Source organism: Thunnus albacares, chromosome 3 (genome assembly GCF_914725855.1).
Source record: "Thunnus albacares chromosome 3, fThuAlb1.1, whole genome shotgun sequence".
Lineage (NCBI taxonomy): Eukaryota > Metazoa > Chordata > Actinopteri > Scombriformes > Scombridae > Thunnus > Thunnus albacares.
This window is the reverse complement of record NC_058108.1, coordinates 1667501-1686526: the sequence shown is the minus strand read 5'-3', so window position 1 is coordinate 1686526 and position 19026 is coordinate 1667501. Positions and strand designations below refer to the sequence as shown.

The window sequence follows — 19026 nt, the reverse complement described above, 5'->3', positions numbered from 1 at the left end:
AGATAGGCAGTTTAAGATTTATCAAAATATTTATCCTGCTGCTTGGGGAGTTATTTTTGATTATTTAATTCCACATCTACTGAATAAAGGAGTTTAATTTAAATGGTTTATTTACATTTTAAGCTTTTTTTTTATATCTCTGTGCATATTCATCAAGTGCTTATTTGCCAGCAGAGTGACTTTGCACCAACAACAGACATTTTTGTTCTCAGCGTAACTTCTAAGACCCAGTTTCCCTTAAAGTACCACTGCTTTTAGGCTGCTTCTTTTAAATGAACCTCCTACCTGTTTGCGCCTCACCTCCCACTAGTGCACATGTGTCCGCTGGGTATCAAAATACCACACAGACAGACAAAACAAATTTCAAGATCAGGAAAATATCAGACATATCAAGACTGCGCCGATCGTTGTACCACTATGAAATAAAGGCCCTCAAAGTTTCGATTCCGAACAGTTTCATATTTTCAGGCCTCAGAAAAAGAGAGCAAGAGAGCGAGAGAGAGAAAGAGAGAGAGAGAGATAGTATTCCAAGGCCACTGTAAACCAAAAATACCCTTCCACCCATGTGTTTGGGAACAGGAAGAGCACAAACACCGCTGTCCTCCAGACGACAGACAGAACATGCAATCGTAGCGACCCTGATCTCTGAACTTATGCATCCTCTGCTGTCGTCACCGGCCGATGCTCAGGATGAGCCTGAGTTAAACAGACAGCCAACTAACTGTAAAACAAATTCCTAGATAGATCTTCAGTCACAGACCAGGGAATCAAATCGTTCTCTAGCTTGACAGAGAGAATCGCTGTAAAACGCTTTTCCATCAGCTGTAGATTTTCAGTTGCTTTACAGACTATGCAACAGAAACGGCATCATTGGAGACAGATACCCAGTTTATCTAGATAGAAATAAATCTGACACACAGTGGGAGGGTATGTTTTTGTGTGTGTGTGTGTGTATGTGTGTGTGTGTGTGTGCACTGTACACATGTGTGTTTATATGTGTGGGTGGGTGGTATTGGTGGAATTTATGTGGCCTGGATGGTGCTGCTGCAACAGCAGCACACAGCCAAGGTACCTTTGATTGACAGTCCAGATCGGGGGGGAATGAAAACACTGAATTCCACCGCTCTGTGTGTGTGTGTGTGTGTGTGTGTGTGTGTGTGTGTGAGAGTAAAATATGGATATATGTGCTCGTCCTACGTCACAGAGCTAACAGTGTAGTAGACTATGGAGTGTGTTGAGGATTATCAAAGTCAACAACATACATCACAGGTTTACGCCAAGTCATTTATCACCTCTGCACTTCACAGGCATGACAGTCCTCCTGCTGCCTAGCCTCTGAAGTAACACACAGGCTGAAATAATGTGTGTACTTCAAAGCATCAAAGACACCATCAACCCACCAATCCCATATTTATCAGCGTATTAACTCTGTAGATAGTAAGCTTGCACACATTATCACAATAGAACACACAAGCTTGAGAGCATCAAAGGCATCACTGCAAGGGAATATCAAAAGAAATCTTCCTACAGGTCCCAGTGTTCAGTGGTTAGACTAAAGCAAGTTTAATGCACTGACAATTTGACTAAACCGTGTTGAGAGAGGAGACTATGATGAAACAATCGCATCTCAAAGGAGCAAATTCCTTCGCTCTCGTTTTGTCTTTACGTTGTACAGCCATAAAAAAGGATCAAGAGGGATCAATGGTGTTCTGTCAGGTACCCCACACACACGCACACACACACACACACGCACACACGCACACACACACGCGCGCACACACACACACACACACACACACACACACTCACAATAGAGCCTCTGTTCAGCAGGAGGTAGGCTGGTCTTAGCCTTCGCCAGGCTCTGCCCTCAGTATCCTTGTGCGGTAAAGGAACACTTATATACACAACTCACGCCCACAGCGCTCCATGTGATCCTTGTTTGGGCTGATCCAGAAAGTTATGTGATGTGAACATTTCTAGGTTCAACTGTCAAAGCTGTATGGGCTCTTTTTATTGCAAATTAACCAAGAGGTGTAAACACACATTACACATTTATTCAAGTCATTCATCGGACAGTTTTTGGCGACTGTTGTCCTGCATCATCAACATCACATGACAAAACCATTCCAGTGGCTGACATCAAGTCATGCAGCACTTTACTGTAACTTATGTGTTTATTTATCTTCTTTGGTGTCACAAAGATCTCACAAAGTTATTACTGATTATAAGCAGCCTTCAAAGGGTTTGTTTGAAAGACAAAGAGTTTGTATAATGACCTTTACCTGCCAGGTTTGTCTTACTGTGTCCTACTGACAATGTCTTTACTGTCAACACAGTGCAGCCACAGTTGGTTACTGCTTGACACCGCCCTCCGAGTGGTTCCCAGTATGGGCAACCTTCTGATCGCAAGCCATGTCAAAATCACCATCTGTCGCACAAATTTAAAATATTAAGTCTGGAAGGGTGAGAAAGTCGGGTCCACGGCCATTGAGCTGAGCAGCAGATCAAAAGTGACAGCGTAGTGAAGCCTTTGTAAAAAAAACCTTGTCATCCACTCATCAAATCAGCAGAAGGGCCACAGAGATTAACACGGTCATCTGGAACACACATATGCATGATGACGCTGAAACATAACATGCTATGCAGCTACGGATGAGTCATCACGGCTCACTCGGTGTGATTAACATGCAGGATAATCTATTTAAACCGACTGAAGAAGTCACATTGTTGCTTTATTTTAACTGTTTGCATTTTCCTAGAATGGTTGAGTTTTAAGAACCAGGGTCTCAACAGGTGTGGTCCTGTTGAGAGGTTTGTATGGAGTCTGCTGAGGTAATAATAAGGGATAATTATACTGGATGTGCATAAATTCACTATATTAAATTAACACAGATAGATGTGTGGTTATAGTTTGATGAATATGTTAAGTTTTAACAACACATTAACTAGATTAATGTGAGATTACACTCTGCAAACTAGTTAAAACACCTGAGATGAGGACCTCCTCATGCATATAAAGGTTCATTCAAAAAAGCGCTTTAACTGATCAAGAAATATTTTTCAGTATTTATGTAATCAGAAGAGAAAAATGACCAAAAAAAGTTTACATTTAGCCTACATCAGGGTGCTTTTTGAACTGAACAATATGAAGTAGAAACCAGTATCTTTATAATAAGAATAAACAGGTAATAAATTAGATCTGCTTAAGGCGTGGATTTTATTGTACATTTTTAAGTGGAAACCCGTCTACCAACATGAAAGTATTAGCAGATATTGGTTTACTGCCCAGATCTTCATGCACATCCTGGACTCAGTCACGAGCTTGCATGACTTCAAAGCAGGAGACAAAGTCTGTCAACTGACAACTGTCTCCTTTAAACTGTAAAGACAAACTGACTTAATTGCTGTGGTTTCAGTGTTTGTGCATTTATGTCTCTCTTATCTGCAGCTTTATCGCCAAAACACTGTGCATAGACAGTCGAGGCACGTATTAGTGCTCATGATAAGAGGGGAAACACCGGTTTTTAACCGTCAGGTACAACGCAGCGTGTGTGTGTATGTGTGTGTGTGTGTGTTGTTTTGCTCTGCCAATGAGAATGAAGATTACAAGTTAGCTGGAATTTCATGGGAGACTGAGACAGCGTGACTGAGGGCAAAGTTATCCTGAAACACTGACTCCAGATCATTGCACCATCTTATCTGTGAGTTTAGTGAACAGTGCCAGTGTCACGGACGGCTTGCTGTGTAATCAATGTAGGCAGTGCAGCTGTAATCATAGCAATTTTGTTAAAAAAATTTTTAAAAAAGTGAAATTTGTCAAGTCTCTGTGTGATGGTGTCAAATGTCAATGAAATGACAGAGAGAGAGAGAGAGGGAAAAAAAAAATGTGAAAAGTGAAAAGGAAGTAGAAGATTAACACTTTACTTTTTCCAGAGTCTCTGTTCAAACAAAGTCGAGCACAAAACATGGGCTGCCACAAGATTGAGTGAGCTGCCTGCATGACCTGCCTTCCTCGCCTCACAGATGATAAGTCGGGAGAAGCAGGCAGGCAGAAAGCTTTAGAAATGAGAAAATGTAAGAGGAGAACGGAGGAAATGAACAAGACACGGATAAGACAGAGAGACATCATATAAATGGAAACTCCTGCAAGGAACCAGAGAGGTTAGAATGAATGACAGAGCATGAAGTAGAGGGAGTGATGTGCAGAGAGGAGGGGGGGGGCGATCAGAGTTTGAGACACCTGTTCTGACAAGTACTGACAAGACACTTGAGGCTGTGATACAACATAAACATTCTGTCATGTATTCTCCACCAAACCCAGCATGATGACACATGTCAAGTTCATACAGAGACACCATATAATATGTGCCACTCTCCATCTTGTCAGCATCTTACATACAGACGCACGCAACAAAGATTTCACAAGAATAAAAGTGTGACAGTTACTTTAACCGCAGCTACAATACAGTTACAACCTTGTAAGAGCCATCTCTCTAAGAAAGGAGAGAAAAGTGACATTCACAGTTTGGGTTGTTGCATCTGTTGTTACCTCGTCTCAATCTTATACAGTGGTTCCTGCTGTTCTACATAATTTAGCTGCATCGCCCGTCCTTAGTTTAAAATAAATGCATCTTAAAATTAGAAGGGAAAAAAAAAAAATCAGTAATCTTAAAGGACTGGTTCACAATTTTTCAAGTCTGTCCTAAAACAATAGTCAGGTGCCGATATGAACACTGACACAATGGTTTTCTTACTATCACCTCCTGTTCACACTGGGCATTAAGAGATCCCTTTATAATGCACTTTCAATGTAAGTGATTGGGGACGAGATCTACAGTCCTCCTTCTGTTCAAATATTAGCTATTTGAAGCTAATATGAAGCTTCAGCCGTCCTTATTAATCAAATCAAGTCGATATCTCCCAGAGTTACAGTCTTTTTGTTTTAATCCTTCCACTGCAGCTGAACAGGAAAACGCTGTCCGTCAAGACACAAAGAGGGAATTCTTTTACTAAAAAGATCGTACCTGTGGAAGATGCACACTTTATTTGACTAATTCAGACTGCTGAAGCCTCATAAACCTTTAAAACACTGGACTGTGGATTTTGTCCCCCGCATCACTGACACTGTAAGCACATTCAGAAGGGATTTTCTAATAGTCACAGCGAGCAAAACATTGCGAACCTGTCCTTTAACATATGCTCGATGCCTAAAGTGAGGATAGGAGTCACTATGGAGCCACTGCAGCAGGAAGGTTCCTACAGCATTCGGATAGCCACTGTTCATCTCCTTCATGAAAAAAATATGGAAGTTGAAGTGCAATTTTCAACCAACAGTAGCACTTTAGAGGCATAGTGCACCTGCAAAATGTTACCGAAATAAAGGCAAAGTGACCTTTTTTTAACCCCAAGTGGCTCTGCTCACTGACGCACGCTGTCAGTGTGGATCTTCATTGAAACTGCTGGCTGCAGGTTATTCCGTTCATGCTGCTCTGTGGTTTAATCACTCACCATGTTGTGCACTAGGAGGAGGTTTAAATGTGTTAATGGAAAGCAGGTTTCGACACAGTGCAACGGATTACAATAAACAAAAAGGTGTGAATTGAATCCGATTTAAAGACTAATCAATTTCCTTTTTAAAAACACCATGTTCAGTGATACTGATCATGCAGACAGTTAATTCATTGAATGCTGAAGCAGCTCTGAAACTGCCTCATGGTGATCATTTCAATGATAGCACTATTTTGGGACTTTCTACTAATAAGTTTTCTGACTCCCCCCATGTGTACACACATGCAGACACTGTTCCTGTTGGTAAGTGTTCTCTTTGCACTTGGAGCGTGTGTAAGACATGTATTGGCTTGCTACAGTGATTTGTCTGTCTGTGCGCGCAGGATTAGTGTGTGTGTGTGTGTGTGTGTGTCAAACAGGTTTGGAGAGGAATGCAGGACTGGTGTAATCCGGTTTCGGTTCATTTTCGCTATTGTCATGGCATCAAAAGCCTGCAGGCCTGTGTGCCACTGCCGCGGGGCCTCGCAGCTCCATTGAACACATCGTCTCACAGAACACACTGCAGCCTGTATGAGAATTAAACTACCATCAGGACAACACGGCACAACACTGCAAAGACAACCTTTCTATGCTAAAATGTACTGCTTTGAAATAACTTGGAGATAAAAAACAACTCAATTGCTAAAAGCTAGAGAGACCTCGCAACGTCAAGCCATAAATTTTGTTTAAATCTATTCTACAAAAAGTGTCCAGTCACCTTGTGAACATCTACTTGAGCAATCTAATGTTTAACTTTCCTCCCTCCTCATTATCACTGTGGACAAACACACTGACATTCCAGCCCACCATTACAGAAATTAGTCATACGCTCATCATTCAGTCCACAGCTGTTTCCCCAATCCCTGAGGTTAAAAAGGCAACGAAGGATGAATTCACATCAAAATGACTTCATGTGTCATGTGAAACATAAATGTAAGACATGTTAAGTGAATCACTGATGGAACTGAGCAGTATTGATCGAGGAGTCGTGAGTCTTCCTGTTTGTATCAGTAAACAGACAAAGATCTCAGCCGTGCCGTAGTCTCTCCCCAAGGTAGCAAACCCAGATTTCATGTTTCAAAATATAAATGAGAACATCAAACATCCCACAATTCCTTATCCGTTTCTTAAATTAGGTATATTTCTTATCAAGCTCAAGGCTGTGAAAGGAATCATGACTGCTGCCGTTTCTGTTTAATATCTTGCAGGAGTATTTGGTAAACTGGGATCTTTTAGCAACTTCCAACAGAGTTATATTCCACTTCAACAGACCTGACTCTCTCTATATTCAGGTTTTTTTTAAGCTACTTGAAGGTAAATTTCACCACGTTTTATATGGATCTCCAAGTGTTGATAGTAAATGCAGTCAACTGAAGTAATAAATTCTTCAGTGGATGCTATATTGACCATGAAAGCTGAGTTTTCCTGCTTCCAAACCTACACTGGCTTGAATAAATAGAGCTGATGTAAAATGTATCCTCGTCCATAACGTCCTCTGCACTTGTATTTTGGGACGCCATTTTCACTGTGGGATCGTTGCTAGTTTGCAATACAAGCAAAGAGAACAAGGAAGTTTTATTTCTGAGTGGCGTCTAAGCGCACGGCCCCTGGCTACTAAGAGGCAGAGACTACAAAACCAAGCTGGAATAGCTTGTAGTTCTTCCTCGTCCCCAAACTACGTCACTGCAAACATCAAATGACAGCGTTGGTGCAGCTGTGAAAATTGTCAAAATGGTCCTTTAATTGAATTTTACCTTATCATTCCCAAGTTTGTCTTTAATTTCTCTCTCACTTACGTCTCCTCTCATCCACTTCTCTCCTTCTCTTTTAGATGTAATATAATACAGTAACTGTATCTTTTCATGCTGTGTGTGTCTAACTTTCAGTTTTTCCTGTTGATTTCAAATCTTAACAAGGTCACTTAAATACATTTTTACAAACCAAGTGCTGAGCAGACTAATGCCGGCTTGTTTAATTCCAAATTATTCGACAGCACTTGCTGCATCGTGACTAAAGGTTCAGGAAATTCACGTCTGACAGTGACGCCGACATTTCACAAATGATTTACAAAGCAGAATTCAGTCACAATACCCATACTTCCTGTAATATAGGAGCACTCTAACAGCACTTCTTCAGATTGACAACCTAATACATCTGCTCTTCCATGTAAAGTGGAGTGTCTGCGGCTTACAAAGTTAAAATGAACAGATTCAAAATGATTGAACTACATTTTTGAACCCATGCTTGGTCTAAAGGTCATCTGTATCAGGGTTAAAGGTCCTGATACACTCTCCTGACCTGGGCAGGCAAATAACATGAGTTGTTCACCACAGATGCCAGAGTATCACAACTGCTGATCACAAATACATTATAAAGCTGGATGCAAGACAGATCTTTGTATGTAAAGATACCTAAAAGTCTCAAGCTGTATGTCTGGTCTACAGCTGCAGTGCACTGGATTAGAGAGTAATACTGCATACACTGATTAAAGGAAATCAAACAAAACCCAAGTGTGACTGTAAACACGTTTCAAAGCACATTTCAAGATAACAGCAGACATGACGCACAAGTTTCTTAAACCACACAAAGCAAAAGGGTGATTCATCATTGTTAAGAATCAATACGCCATGAACAGTAGTATACATAACAACACCAGTTACAGGAACTCAAACCATTACAGTGTTCCTTAAATAGTGCAAAAAGAGTGCTAACAAGGCCACATCACACTGTGGGAAGTCTCCCAAATACGGACTACTGCTTCTCCCTGGATACTGTGTGACTGACAACTTCATTAATTAGACAGTCGAACTTGAGAGAATGGCAACTTGTGCTGATAAAGCTGTCGTGTGAAGCTGCACAACAAGAGCTGGAATATTTTTGTTTCACTGAGCGCCAGATGAGAAATGCGTCTGTAAGCGAAAAATGAGACTGTTAACAAGTTCCAAGCCTCTTTTGAGAGCAAAAAGGGATTTTTTTTTTTATATAATACTGTATATATCCGGGTTGCATCAGTCAGGATGAGCTTGGCAGTTCAGTTTCAGTGTGGGCTGCTGGCACTTTGAGCAACAGGTGAGTTTCTTCCAAATTAGTTGTGAGTTGGCAACATCTGTCACCATTTAATTGACAAGACAAGAACATCACACATTAGCTTTTGGACGGATGTGGAACATTAGGCAGCTTGCTGGCATCGCTAAATTGACAACACTTCATTCTGTCCCTTCATGAAGACACTACAAACATGGGTCTAGTTCTGCCTTTCATTAATGGTTTGTTGTGTTCACTTGGTGCATAGAAAACCTAAAGCAAATCCAATTTCTAATGTGCACTCATGCTCTGCCAGCATTTAAAACACATTCCCACACAGTCAACACACATCATTCAGGTAACCGTTACCTCCAGCGTACAGTTGTGGGATTTTTCTGTTACCTGCGTGCCGAGCACCATGTCTAACCAGACACCACTGTAACCTAGTAACTGTATGCACACGTGTTTGTTTTTGTGTGATGTCTTGAGGTTGCATCATTTACGTTGTTGTCTTTGTTTCATTTGCACATAAACAGGAACCATCGTAGCATGTGGATGTCCGTCAGGAAATCCAGACTAAATGACATTTTTTTTTACTGCTTTTCATAGTAGAACCCACATATAAAATATTTTTTTAACAAGTTTCCTCTAGTGTTTGAAACTGACTCACATTATGCAAAGGCCACTAAGGTGCAGGGGAACAGCCTCTTTAATGGAGACTGCACTATTAGACTTTAAAAAGGAATTTGTGAGAAAGAAGTCAGTAAAAGCAAAGAAGCTAAGAAGCTAAAATATGATCCTGTCAGAGACTGCTCACGTCTTTGTTAAAAGTTATCTCCTCAGACCATTACCTTCACAACCATAACACATTATTTAACTGTCTAATCCTTGTCTGCTTGATTAATACATTGTTGGTGGTGTCAAAAGAAGGGCGTGTGCACAACATACTGAAGATGGTAAATGGGTTTTTTTTTTTCTGTCCTCCTCTTTTTCTGTCAGACAGGAATTCTAAGACTTTAAGTCAACAGATTATCACAAAATGAAAAGAATACCACACACAGACACACACAAGCAAAATGACCCTCTCAACACCACCTTCTGTGCCTGAACGCCACACAAGAGAAAAGAGGACAGACAAAAGGGGGGAGTCTGTGAAATTCAGACTATAGTTCACACATGAATGTTGGGGCGTGGCTGGCATGTCAGGTATGCTGAGCCTGACACAGTGACATAATGCAGAAACGTACTGTAGGTCAGATGAGCTCACGGGGGAGTCATTTGGCATACTATGTCTGCATTTCAATATTTCTTAATAGGGGAAATTAACCAATCACACATTACACTGACATGGACCGTTATATTGTAAAACTAAGGAAAGGATTCCCTGATTATTCTCACAGTTTGAATAATCAGAGTTGAGTTAATACATCTGAAATATGATGTTAGGCCTGTCTATACCCTCATCAAACCATGACTAGTTCAGTAACAGCAGTTTCTTTGACTGCAGCTCTTTGGAGACGAGTGATGATGTCATCCAGGGTTTTTAGGAAATTGTGATGGCCATTTTTCACTGTTATCTCACATTTTATAGACCAAATGGTTAATCACATACTCCTAGAAAATAATTGGCTGATTAACTGATTAAATGAAAATAACCGTTGGCTGGTATTATCTCAGCATTTTGTATGAAGTTGTTCCCCTGAGCGCATTGTTTCTTCACTTATAACATCTCTCTAGCTGCAAAGAAAAAAGAAAAAACTGTGGTGCCAGGGTCTTAATGATTCCTTGTTTGCAGGTGAACCATCTTTGTGTTTGCTCTGCCTGCTGAGTCTAATCTCCTGTATAGCCATAATAATAACAGCCCTGAGGACAGGGGTTTTTTTTTGTCCAATATGCAAACAGACAGCCAGAGCAGTGGCGGCGTGACAAAGCTCAAGGTGGAACTCTGAAACTGTGACATTGTAATCTAATGAGGAGATTGGCTTCATTAAGCAGAATACACTTACACAGACTGCAAACAGGAAGAGTTGAACTCATGTAAACAGCTTGAACACAAAACACAGAAACACGCTCAGAGGAGTGGGTTTCTGATGACAGTGCTATAGTATGTAATGTGGAGAGAGAGAGAGATGAGAAAATCCAATATCACTATCAGACAGACAGACAGACAGACATGGAGCGCTGGGAGCGATGTGACAGTGAGGAATTTCCCTCCTGCTGAAAATTCATCCATCACCCAGTTTGCCAACCAAAGAAGTGGTGGATTTCATCACTCCCAGCTACTTCTTTTGTCTCCTCCCCTTTATCTTTCTGTTTTTTAATCTCCCCTCCGCCTTGTCAAGAGTCTTGACTCTCTCCTGCTCTCTTCAACAAGATTCAAAAAGATAAAACTCTGCTGATTGGTGGTGCTGACGACCACACAGTTTCTCCTGCCCTTTTATCTGTCTTTAACTGCTATCTCGCCCCCCTCCAACCACCCCTCCCCTCTCACTTTGGGTAGATTTCTGCAGATTCATATCAAAACCAAACTGCTTTGCAAGGAACTAGTGCATTGACTTGGGTTCTACGTTATATTTTGGATGCAAGAAAGATAAAACTTTTCCGCTGAATAGCAACAAACAGGCCAGCAGATTAGTCAAAGAAATGACTTGTTGTTTCCTTGAATTTGGCTTTTTTTTTTTTTTTTACATGTGCACCAGGAGGATTTACTAACACACTGAATATCTTATTTGATTATTGCACAAGAGAGACGTGACCTCAACCAGCTCTGGGCTACGCTGCATTCAAGATAACATTGTTCTGAATGTCAAAAGAGTCTCCCACAGTAGTGCTGCCAGATAATACATTTTTATAAATGTTAAATATTTTCATCAAACAAGAACTCTGGCTCAATTTTAACATCATTTCTATGAAGCATTTATAGCATGATGAGGGATATTTAAATTTTGGAGTAGACATATTTTCAGTCTAGCTCTTAACAGAAGACAACACTGACCTTTATGAGTAATTATTACCAAATAGAAACTGTGAAAACGTGACGGCAATGTGAGTAAAACTTGTTTTCAGTCCACTCTCAGTCTCGATCTCATTCCACTTTATAAGATATTTATAAGAGTTCCTACAAAGCTGTCAAAATCAATGAGAGTATCTCTGATTCATTTACAGCATCTAACGATAGGTTTGTTACATTTTCTAAAACTTTGGACTAAGTATCTTAGAACAGGACGGCTTGTCTGAGGGAACACCAGCTGAAGTTTATTTCATCATTTCTCCAGCACTGTCTTAATACAAGATTCCTATTTATTGTGTCACAACACAGCAGCGACTGTCTGTAATCAGCTCGCTTCTTTGGCTGCTGTCACACATTTCCATGTAGCGATCCCTTATGTGCAACTTCTCTTTGAAACCTCAGGCGTAAAAAACATGCTTGTTAATAAACCTTCGAGAAAGTAAGTCTTTTCTGAAAGTCAAATGAAGCCAGAGGTGAGTAACACCCCCCCTCCCCCTGGATATGGCCTCAAGGCCCTCTGTTCTTCAGGCTGACAGAAGAAGAGCCATGTCAGGAGCTCCTGCTGGGATCCCTGCTTGTAAATCAGTATGCTCAGCTGCATGCTAAGCAGTGCTTGTCTGATGGCTTGTAAGTCAGAAATGGGCTGTTAAACAAAAATACAGCTATAGCGCAATGTTACATAGCTGTGGTTAAAAATAATGAGACAGCAGAGTGTTTCCGGAAAGTAGGTGAGTCATATATATGAGGATCTGAAAACCTAATGTGTGGTTAACGCTGCTTGATATGTGTGTGTGTGTGTGGGTGTGTGTGTGTTGGGTGTGTTGGGTGTGAGATGCAACAGCAGCTAGAAAGGTGTAAAAAGATAAACCCATTATCTTACCCATTGCATCATACAACTGTTGCATTTCCCTGCAAAATTGAGGCTTTTGGACTTAATTAGTCATAAAACTAAGTACTGACAGACAAACCCTCACAGAAAGAAGCTACTGTACACACATAACAGCATATGTTTTAAGATAAAACTATAATAACTGCCATGCAGTGGTGTCTGTAAACTCACAACTGTTCACAATGACTGTGCTATCTGTATTTTAGTGAGGCTGGGACAAGATTAAAGAAGCCAAAGGGTGTCAGAAAATATCAGAAGTGACTTTTGAACAGCCAAATAATATTCCAAAGGATTATTAATTAATAAAGTCTTTTGCAATGCTTAACAGAGGTCAGACAAGTCAACAGCTGCTGGGGCTGTCCAACTCTGGCTGGGCTCACTTCCACCAGTTGGCCCAGTTTCAAAAGGTGTCAACCGACCACGTACACCAACTTGTGTTAAAATTCATGCACAAAAATGTTGGTTGAAATGAGTAAAAAAAAAAACAAAAACAAAAACAAAAAAACTTACCTGTTCAAACCTGGCCACTTGGTGTTATAAGTCCAACAAAGTGATGTAAGAAAACGAAACTTAAAAAGCTGGAAATGCGGTGGAAACGCGACAAAAAAGAAGCGAGAAACGAGAGAAGTCCTCCCTCCAGCTCAGTGAATTATGTGGCAAAAAGAGGAAGAAAAACGACACAAAGTTGCCTGTGTGGTTGAACACCTGAGTAGCCTCTGCAGCGCTGGCGCTCCGAAACACGACGCTCCTCACAGCAGCAGCGGCGGCGGGTTTTTATCAAACTTTTACGGCTCTTTTAAAGTTACTTTCAGAGAGAAAGTCGCGATATCGAAACACACGAGGTGAAACCCGTCCGAGAAAGCCGCTCTCACCACATCCCCTTCGTGTCTAAACCCGTCTGAGAGGAGAAAAAGTGTCGGTGTGGCCGCCGGTGGTGGTGGTTACCTGACTCCAGTCATTACGGTGAGGCCAGCCCTCCACACACAGCAGCAGCGGCGGCAGCAGCGGCGGCGGCGGTGGTGGTGGTGGCGGCTTCATGTTTCCTGTTGTTATCGCTTTAATGAACTGAGCAGATAAAACAGCTTCCCTCAAAAGCAACAGATTGCTTTCTGCTTTAACATGACCCGCCATCTGGCTATCGACAATAATGTAGCAGATAAAACTATAGTCGAGGCGAAAGAAAAGCAGTTTAAACCAATATTCGCTTTTCTGTTTGGCTCCATAGAGTTAGGCTATAAAAGGAAGATCAAATAGTGTAGAGTCAACATCCCATAATCTCCTGCTCCTACATCAGATGATGTATTTTACTGAACACATTCATATCAGTGCAGGTTTAGATCCAGCTGCGTAGCCTTAATTGGTCTGAATTGCAACTGCTCAGGTCATGTTGTATCCTTTGGGATAAAGGAAGATATTATACTGTATATAGACAATAGTCCAAGCATTATGTATCATGTAAACCATAGCATTGCCTCAAAAGTGTAATCACTAGTCAGTCAACCCAGATTAATGATTCCACATCTGCCTTTTTGCATATCTAAAGGTGGATTCTGATTATTTTTGAATAGTTTTGAATATATGCTGTATATAACTTAATATCATATTTTGAATCTGCCATTTCATAATTAACAATCTCATACATTAAAAAAAAAAATGGGACAGCAGAATCCAGCACTGCTAGTTCACCACAATGTGTTTTCATAGGAGAGAAGAAGAAATGTCAGCAGGCTGAAAGCAGAAATGAAAGACTCTTAGAGGTGACTGGAACATTTTGCTTGTTGTAACAGTTTCTAGCTAGATTAGAGCAGAATGAAACCTCCCGAGGAATCTACTTGTAGCTTGTGATGTCTCGCTAACATGCTAAATCTGCTAAAACCAGGACCGTGTGCTGTTTTTGCTCTGAATTTGGTTCATCGATCACTGAGGAGCAAATCTATTGGTCGGTTTATTGTTTTATCACCAGCTGTAACTGACACTGATAGTGAGTGCCAGATGTAAACAGCTCACTGACAGCATTGTATTCATGTTTTGAAGAAAATATGAGTCATTGAAAGATACTGAGATTATGAATGGGCATTTGAAAACCTTCTATGAACTTGTTGTAATACATTTTTTCTCCGTGAGTCACTGCTGTGTAACTGTTCCAATCCAAGCTTCCGTCCTCTGCAAAAGGAGCAAACTGCCAACTTTTCAGTCACCTTCCAGGTTTACTGGTGGGTGAGTGTTTCATTATTCTCAACATACACATTTTGTGGTGTATTCCTGTAAATTTGAACATTCATCTAAAACTGCAAAGATGAAGGAGTTTAGTTCCTGCTGCGTTTTTTCCAACAGGCAACAGCATGTTGTGTCTCATGCTTGGTTTTCTCTTCTTGGTGTTTTATTTGCATATTATTCCACTTTGTTTTGTGAGTTAAAAGACTTTAGTGAGATACACTGTAGGTAGGCGTATTGTCAGTCAAGTTTTAGAATGTTTGCTGGTTTACAATTATGCAGTGAATCAGCATGACCCGATATGTGTGATTACATTTACTCCTGCAAATCCGCTCCTTAGTTTAGTTTATTTTGCATTCAAGACAAACAGATCATTTGCAATATTCATTCCAAAGGAATTTATCAGGACGGTGTTTTGCATCTAACTGTGACAATACTCGCCCAAGTTTGCCGTTATAATATTCAGCAGCTACATATATTATTTTTGTCAAACTTTTAAAAGTCCCCCTTTTCTCTTGTTCAAAACGATTTATTGATATTTTCATCTTTTTTTGAATGGTTTAATAATTGTTAATAATTGATTTGAGATGTTTATCTCCCTGAAGGGGTTCAATAATTAACCACACCCACCACCATAGAGCCTGCCAGCCTATGGGTGTATATATATATGGTGTGAGATTGATTAAAAAAAAACAAAAAAACAAAAACTGCCTAACAAAGATCCACTACGATCGTGTCTATTTTGAATTTAAATTGTGGCTTTGGAGTGAGTGTGCAGGTGTTATTCTTGTTCCATCGGTGCTTGAATATAATTGCACCTCTTCATTTTATACTATTCAGACCAAAAAAACAAGTAACGTTTCCTCGAAGTGTTCTATATTACTTCATGTCACAAAATACCTACAATGCACTAGTGGATAAAAAGTTTTAATTCATGAGTGACAGCAAGGACAGACCATTCAACTACTCTAAAGCTCCATGAAATAAAACTAGGCCAAGTTATTTTTATGTGTATTTCATTATAGCTTACTCATATTTCATTTATACCACAATATACTGAAAGCTCATTTTCTTGCGATTAATTGCTTTTTTAATTTGCCCAAATCTAGGGTAGAACTAGCGTAACATCATCTTCAGTGATGGTCAGAATTTCAGCCATATAAATTACAGCTTAGCTGACCTGTGCTGTATCTTCTTTATAATCCCATTTTGCTAAAAATCTGATTAATTCTTTATGGCTGAAATTCCCTAGCATGGCAATTTGAAACGAGAATGTCCTTGGCTGTGATCCACAGTGATAGTGTATGAAATGAGCACATCCACTGACTCGGCCTACTTCTGATTCCCCAAGACAAGAGAGTCTTCACATGAACAGCCAGATAGTGGAAGCACGCAGGCTTGTATCACACGGCTTTCCCTTAACAGTCTCTCTCTGTCTATTGTGTGTGTGTGTGTGTGTGTGTGTGTGTGTTTGTGGGGGGATTTGTTAGTACAGCAACCTTTCCTTAACAATACTGTGTGTGTGTGTGTGTGTGTGTGTGTGCTTTTGTACCTGTGTTCACGCATATGAGTGCCAGCACCTTCTAAACACCGCTCATTGTTTGCTTGTGTGTGTGCTTGCATCTGCCTGTGTAGCGTACTGAAAGAGCCCTGCTCGTGTCTGTGTATTTGTGTGAATACAATATACATGTAAAGAGGGAGCGACATCAATGTGTTTCTATTTTGAAGCATATTGCGTCAAGCGCTATGTGGTATTTTATTAAGAGATAGAGTTATCTCTGTCGGGTTCATTGAGGTTGTGTATATTTTTCAACGAGATATTGTGAACAAAGAATGTCAGGAAGACCATTAGGAGGGAGGATGCCTGTTGACAAAAAGCCATGAGCATGTGTTGACCAGCTGAAGGACTGGCTGTTTCACCACTCAGCCACCCTGCTGACATATAAGTGAGTATGAGAACACTTCATATGAATGCAGACTTGAATGTGTATGGTTGTGCGTATAGGTGAAGGACGGTTGCAACCCTCCGTAGACAAGAGTCTCACTGTCGGTCGATTCTGCAACAATGACAACTTTTTTTTTTTTTTTCTTGGTAGGTCCAATACCAACGTATTTGTAATTGTCACTTTTTGCTAAATTTGCACATGATGTTAACCATGATATGGTCAACTATAGAGAAAAATTGTGGTTATGGCAATTAAAATATTGTTTAAGGTTAGCATTAGGCAATAAAAGCACTTGATTAAAGTTAAAATCATTGTGATTTTCATCATATTAAACACAGTTCTGAACTATGTATAGCTGGTATATAATACTGTAGTTTGCATTGGCAGTGGCAGAGTCTGCCATGTCCGCCCTGGATTCAAACGGCGAACACATGCACCAGGGATTCACAGGAAACCTGGAAGCATACTGGACAAAATTTGAAGACAATTTGTGCACATGCACACGTTGTATGTCTCGTTATGTTGTAACCTGGAAGGCATCCTGATGAAATACAGCTATAATGATTTACAGTATGAATAAATCACCATCATCTTCTGATGTGTTTCTGATAGAGTAGCTGCTCAAAGAGTATTTTCTGTCTTTAGTGATCAATAAACATGTCAACCAGAACTGAAATCTTAAGTATTATAACTTTAAGGTTAGGTTATGGTTAAGTTTAGGTAACTAAAGTACTTAGTTAAACCTGCAATTACTGATTTTTTGGCCAAACTAGTAGGTTGTCTATTTTATATATCCAGCAAACATGGAGCACCTGTTCACTAGCTAGTCGTCAGCTGTCACTTGGTGGTAGGCAGGTAACATTTCTGTTAAAAATGACTACCTGCTGCAGCTGGAAACTATGATACGGGAGCAGTAGGAGTGAACCAAAACAGTTACTGTAATTCACTGACAATAAAGCTCCAAAGAGCTGACGGGAACTGCTGAGTCGGGTCATAATTCTCAGTGGGTTTGTCACTACAAATGACCTCTTTCACATACAAGTAGTCTTGTGATCCATAAACTATGGATTATAGCCGCTTTAAAGTTTCTTTAGTGTTAGAGTTAGGTAACCTGGCTAAAGTTAGGGAAAGATGGTGATTAGTTTACTAAAAAGGCAAACGTTAATTGCAAGTTTGTGACAGGAAATGAACTCTGGTCTTCTTAATGAAAGTTGGATTTGCTGCACAGCCGTCCACCACCCCGACCTTCTCACACTTACATTTCACCTCGCTGCATATAAAGCTTCCTGCACTGGCACTGGGTGGAAATCGTGAGGTGCAGAACTGTCTAATATGGATGTAATTTCCAGGACGCTGGGCTGGAAGAAAGTAAAGAGAGGACAGGTGCGCTGCATGTGCGCGTGTGTGTATGTACAGTATGTGCATGTCTGCTGTACTTGTGTGTGTGTGTGTTACTGTTTGTAGGCCACACACACTCACCCCTGTGTACTTGCTCTATTTACAGAGTCCTATGGTGTCTTACCCTCCCCGTTTGTCCTTGACTTTGACAACTCCTCTCACTCTTTACATCCCTATAATGTATGTTAGCACCTGAGTTATTTTATCACATACATCACTCTATAAGAACAGACAGGCGTATCTAAAGGCCTCAACCATCATGAAAGGGACTGAAAACTGCACACCTGCAGAGTATGCGTTAAAATGATGGGGAGGATAATAATATACAGTGGATGTCCTTTGGGAAGCTGTAAAATACACATATTAATGTAGTCACTACAATATACTGCAGATGTTTCTATGTCCTTGCACCAACCAGGTGCTGTTGGTAGATAAAAGTGTTGCATCTTCACATTATTGATACTTTACAATGAGGGATGGCACTTTCAGGGTTTGTTCAAGTGGAAATAATAATGATAATAATGTGAACATAAGGAGGAGTACCTTAACTTTTTTGAGCTTTTATCAGAATGTAGGGGATTAAAAGTCTTTAACTGACATTCAATATGAGATTTCTGGTGTTTGAGCTCATTTTCTTTTACATCCTCAACTTCTGCACGCTACATTTTTAGTCCCTTCAGACAGCATTGAGTCAAGCTAGTTACATTAGATGTGCTTTTGTGAAAGCTTGTGAGAGGGGAGTCATGCACTGTAGGTATCGGGATTCAATAGTTTGTGGGCAAGGCTGTTTTTAAGTGCTGTTTGTTTCATCTACATTGTATAGGCACTTTTAAATGTTTTTTTTTTTTAAATTTAAATTTCTTTGTATGTGCTTTTTCTTGCCTGTCATTCTACTCTATGACTGTGGTGAGTTACCATGGGAACTATGATATCTGTGACACCACGTGGTTTGATCCCTCATTCTCAGGAAAAAAAAAAAAAAAAGAGAAAAGACACTT

General features: G+C 40.3%; 1 protein-coding gene across 2 annotated transcripts in view; it reads right to left on the bottom strand.

Annotated features, from left to right (window-relative positions):
- The window catches only part of palm3 (paralemmin 3), a 34135-nt gene extending 20438 nt beyond the window's left edge, over positions 1-13697 (bottom strand). The window contains exon 1 of one of the 2 annotated variants that reach the window (XM_044345709.1): positions 13416-13697. The gene's annotated coding sequence lies outside the window, so the exon portion shown is untranslated. The other variant, XM_044345708.1, reaches the window with a different exon arrangement.
- Positions 13698-19026: the final 5329 nt, after the last annotated feature.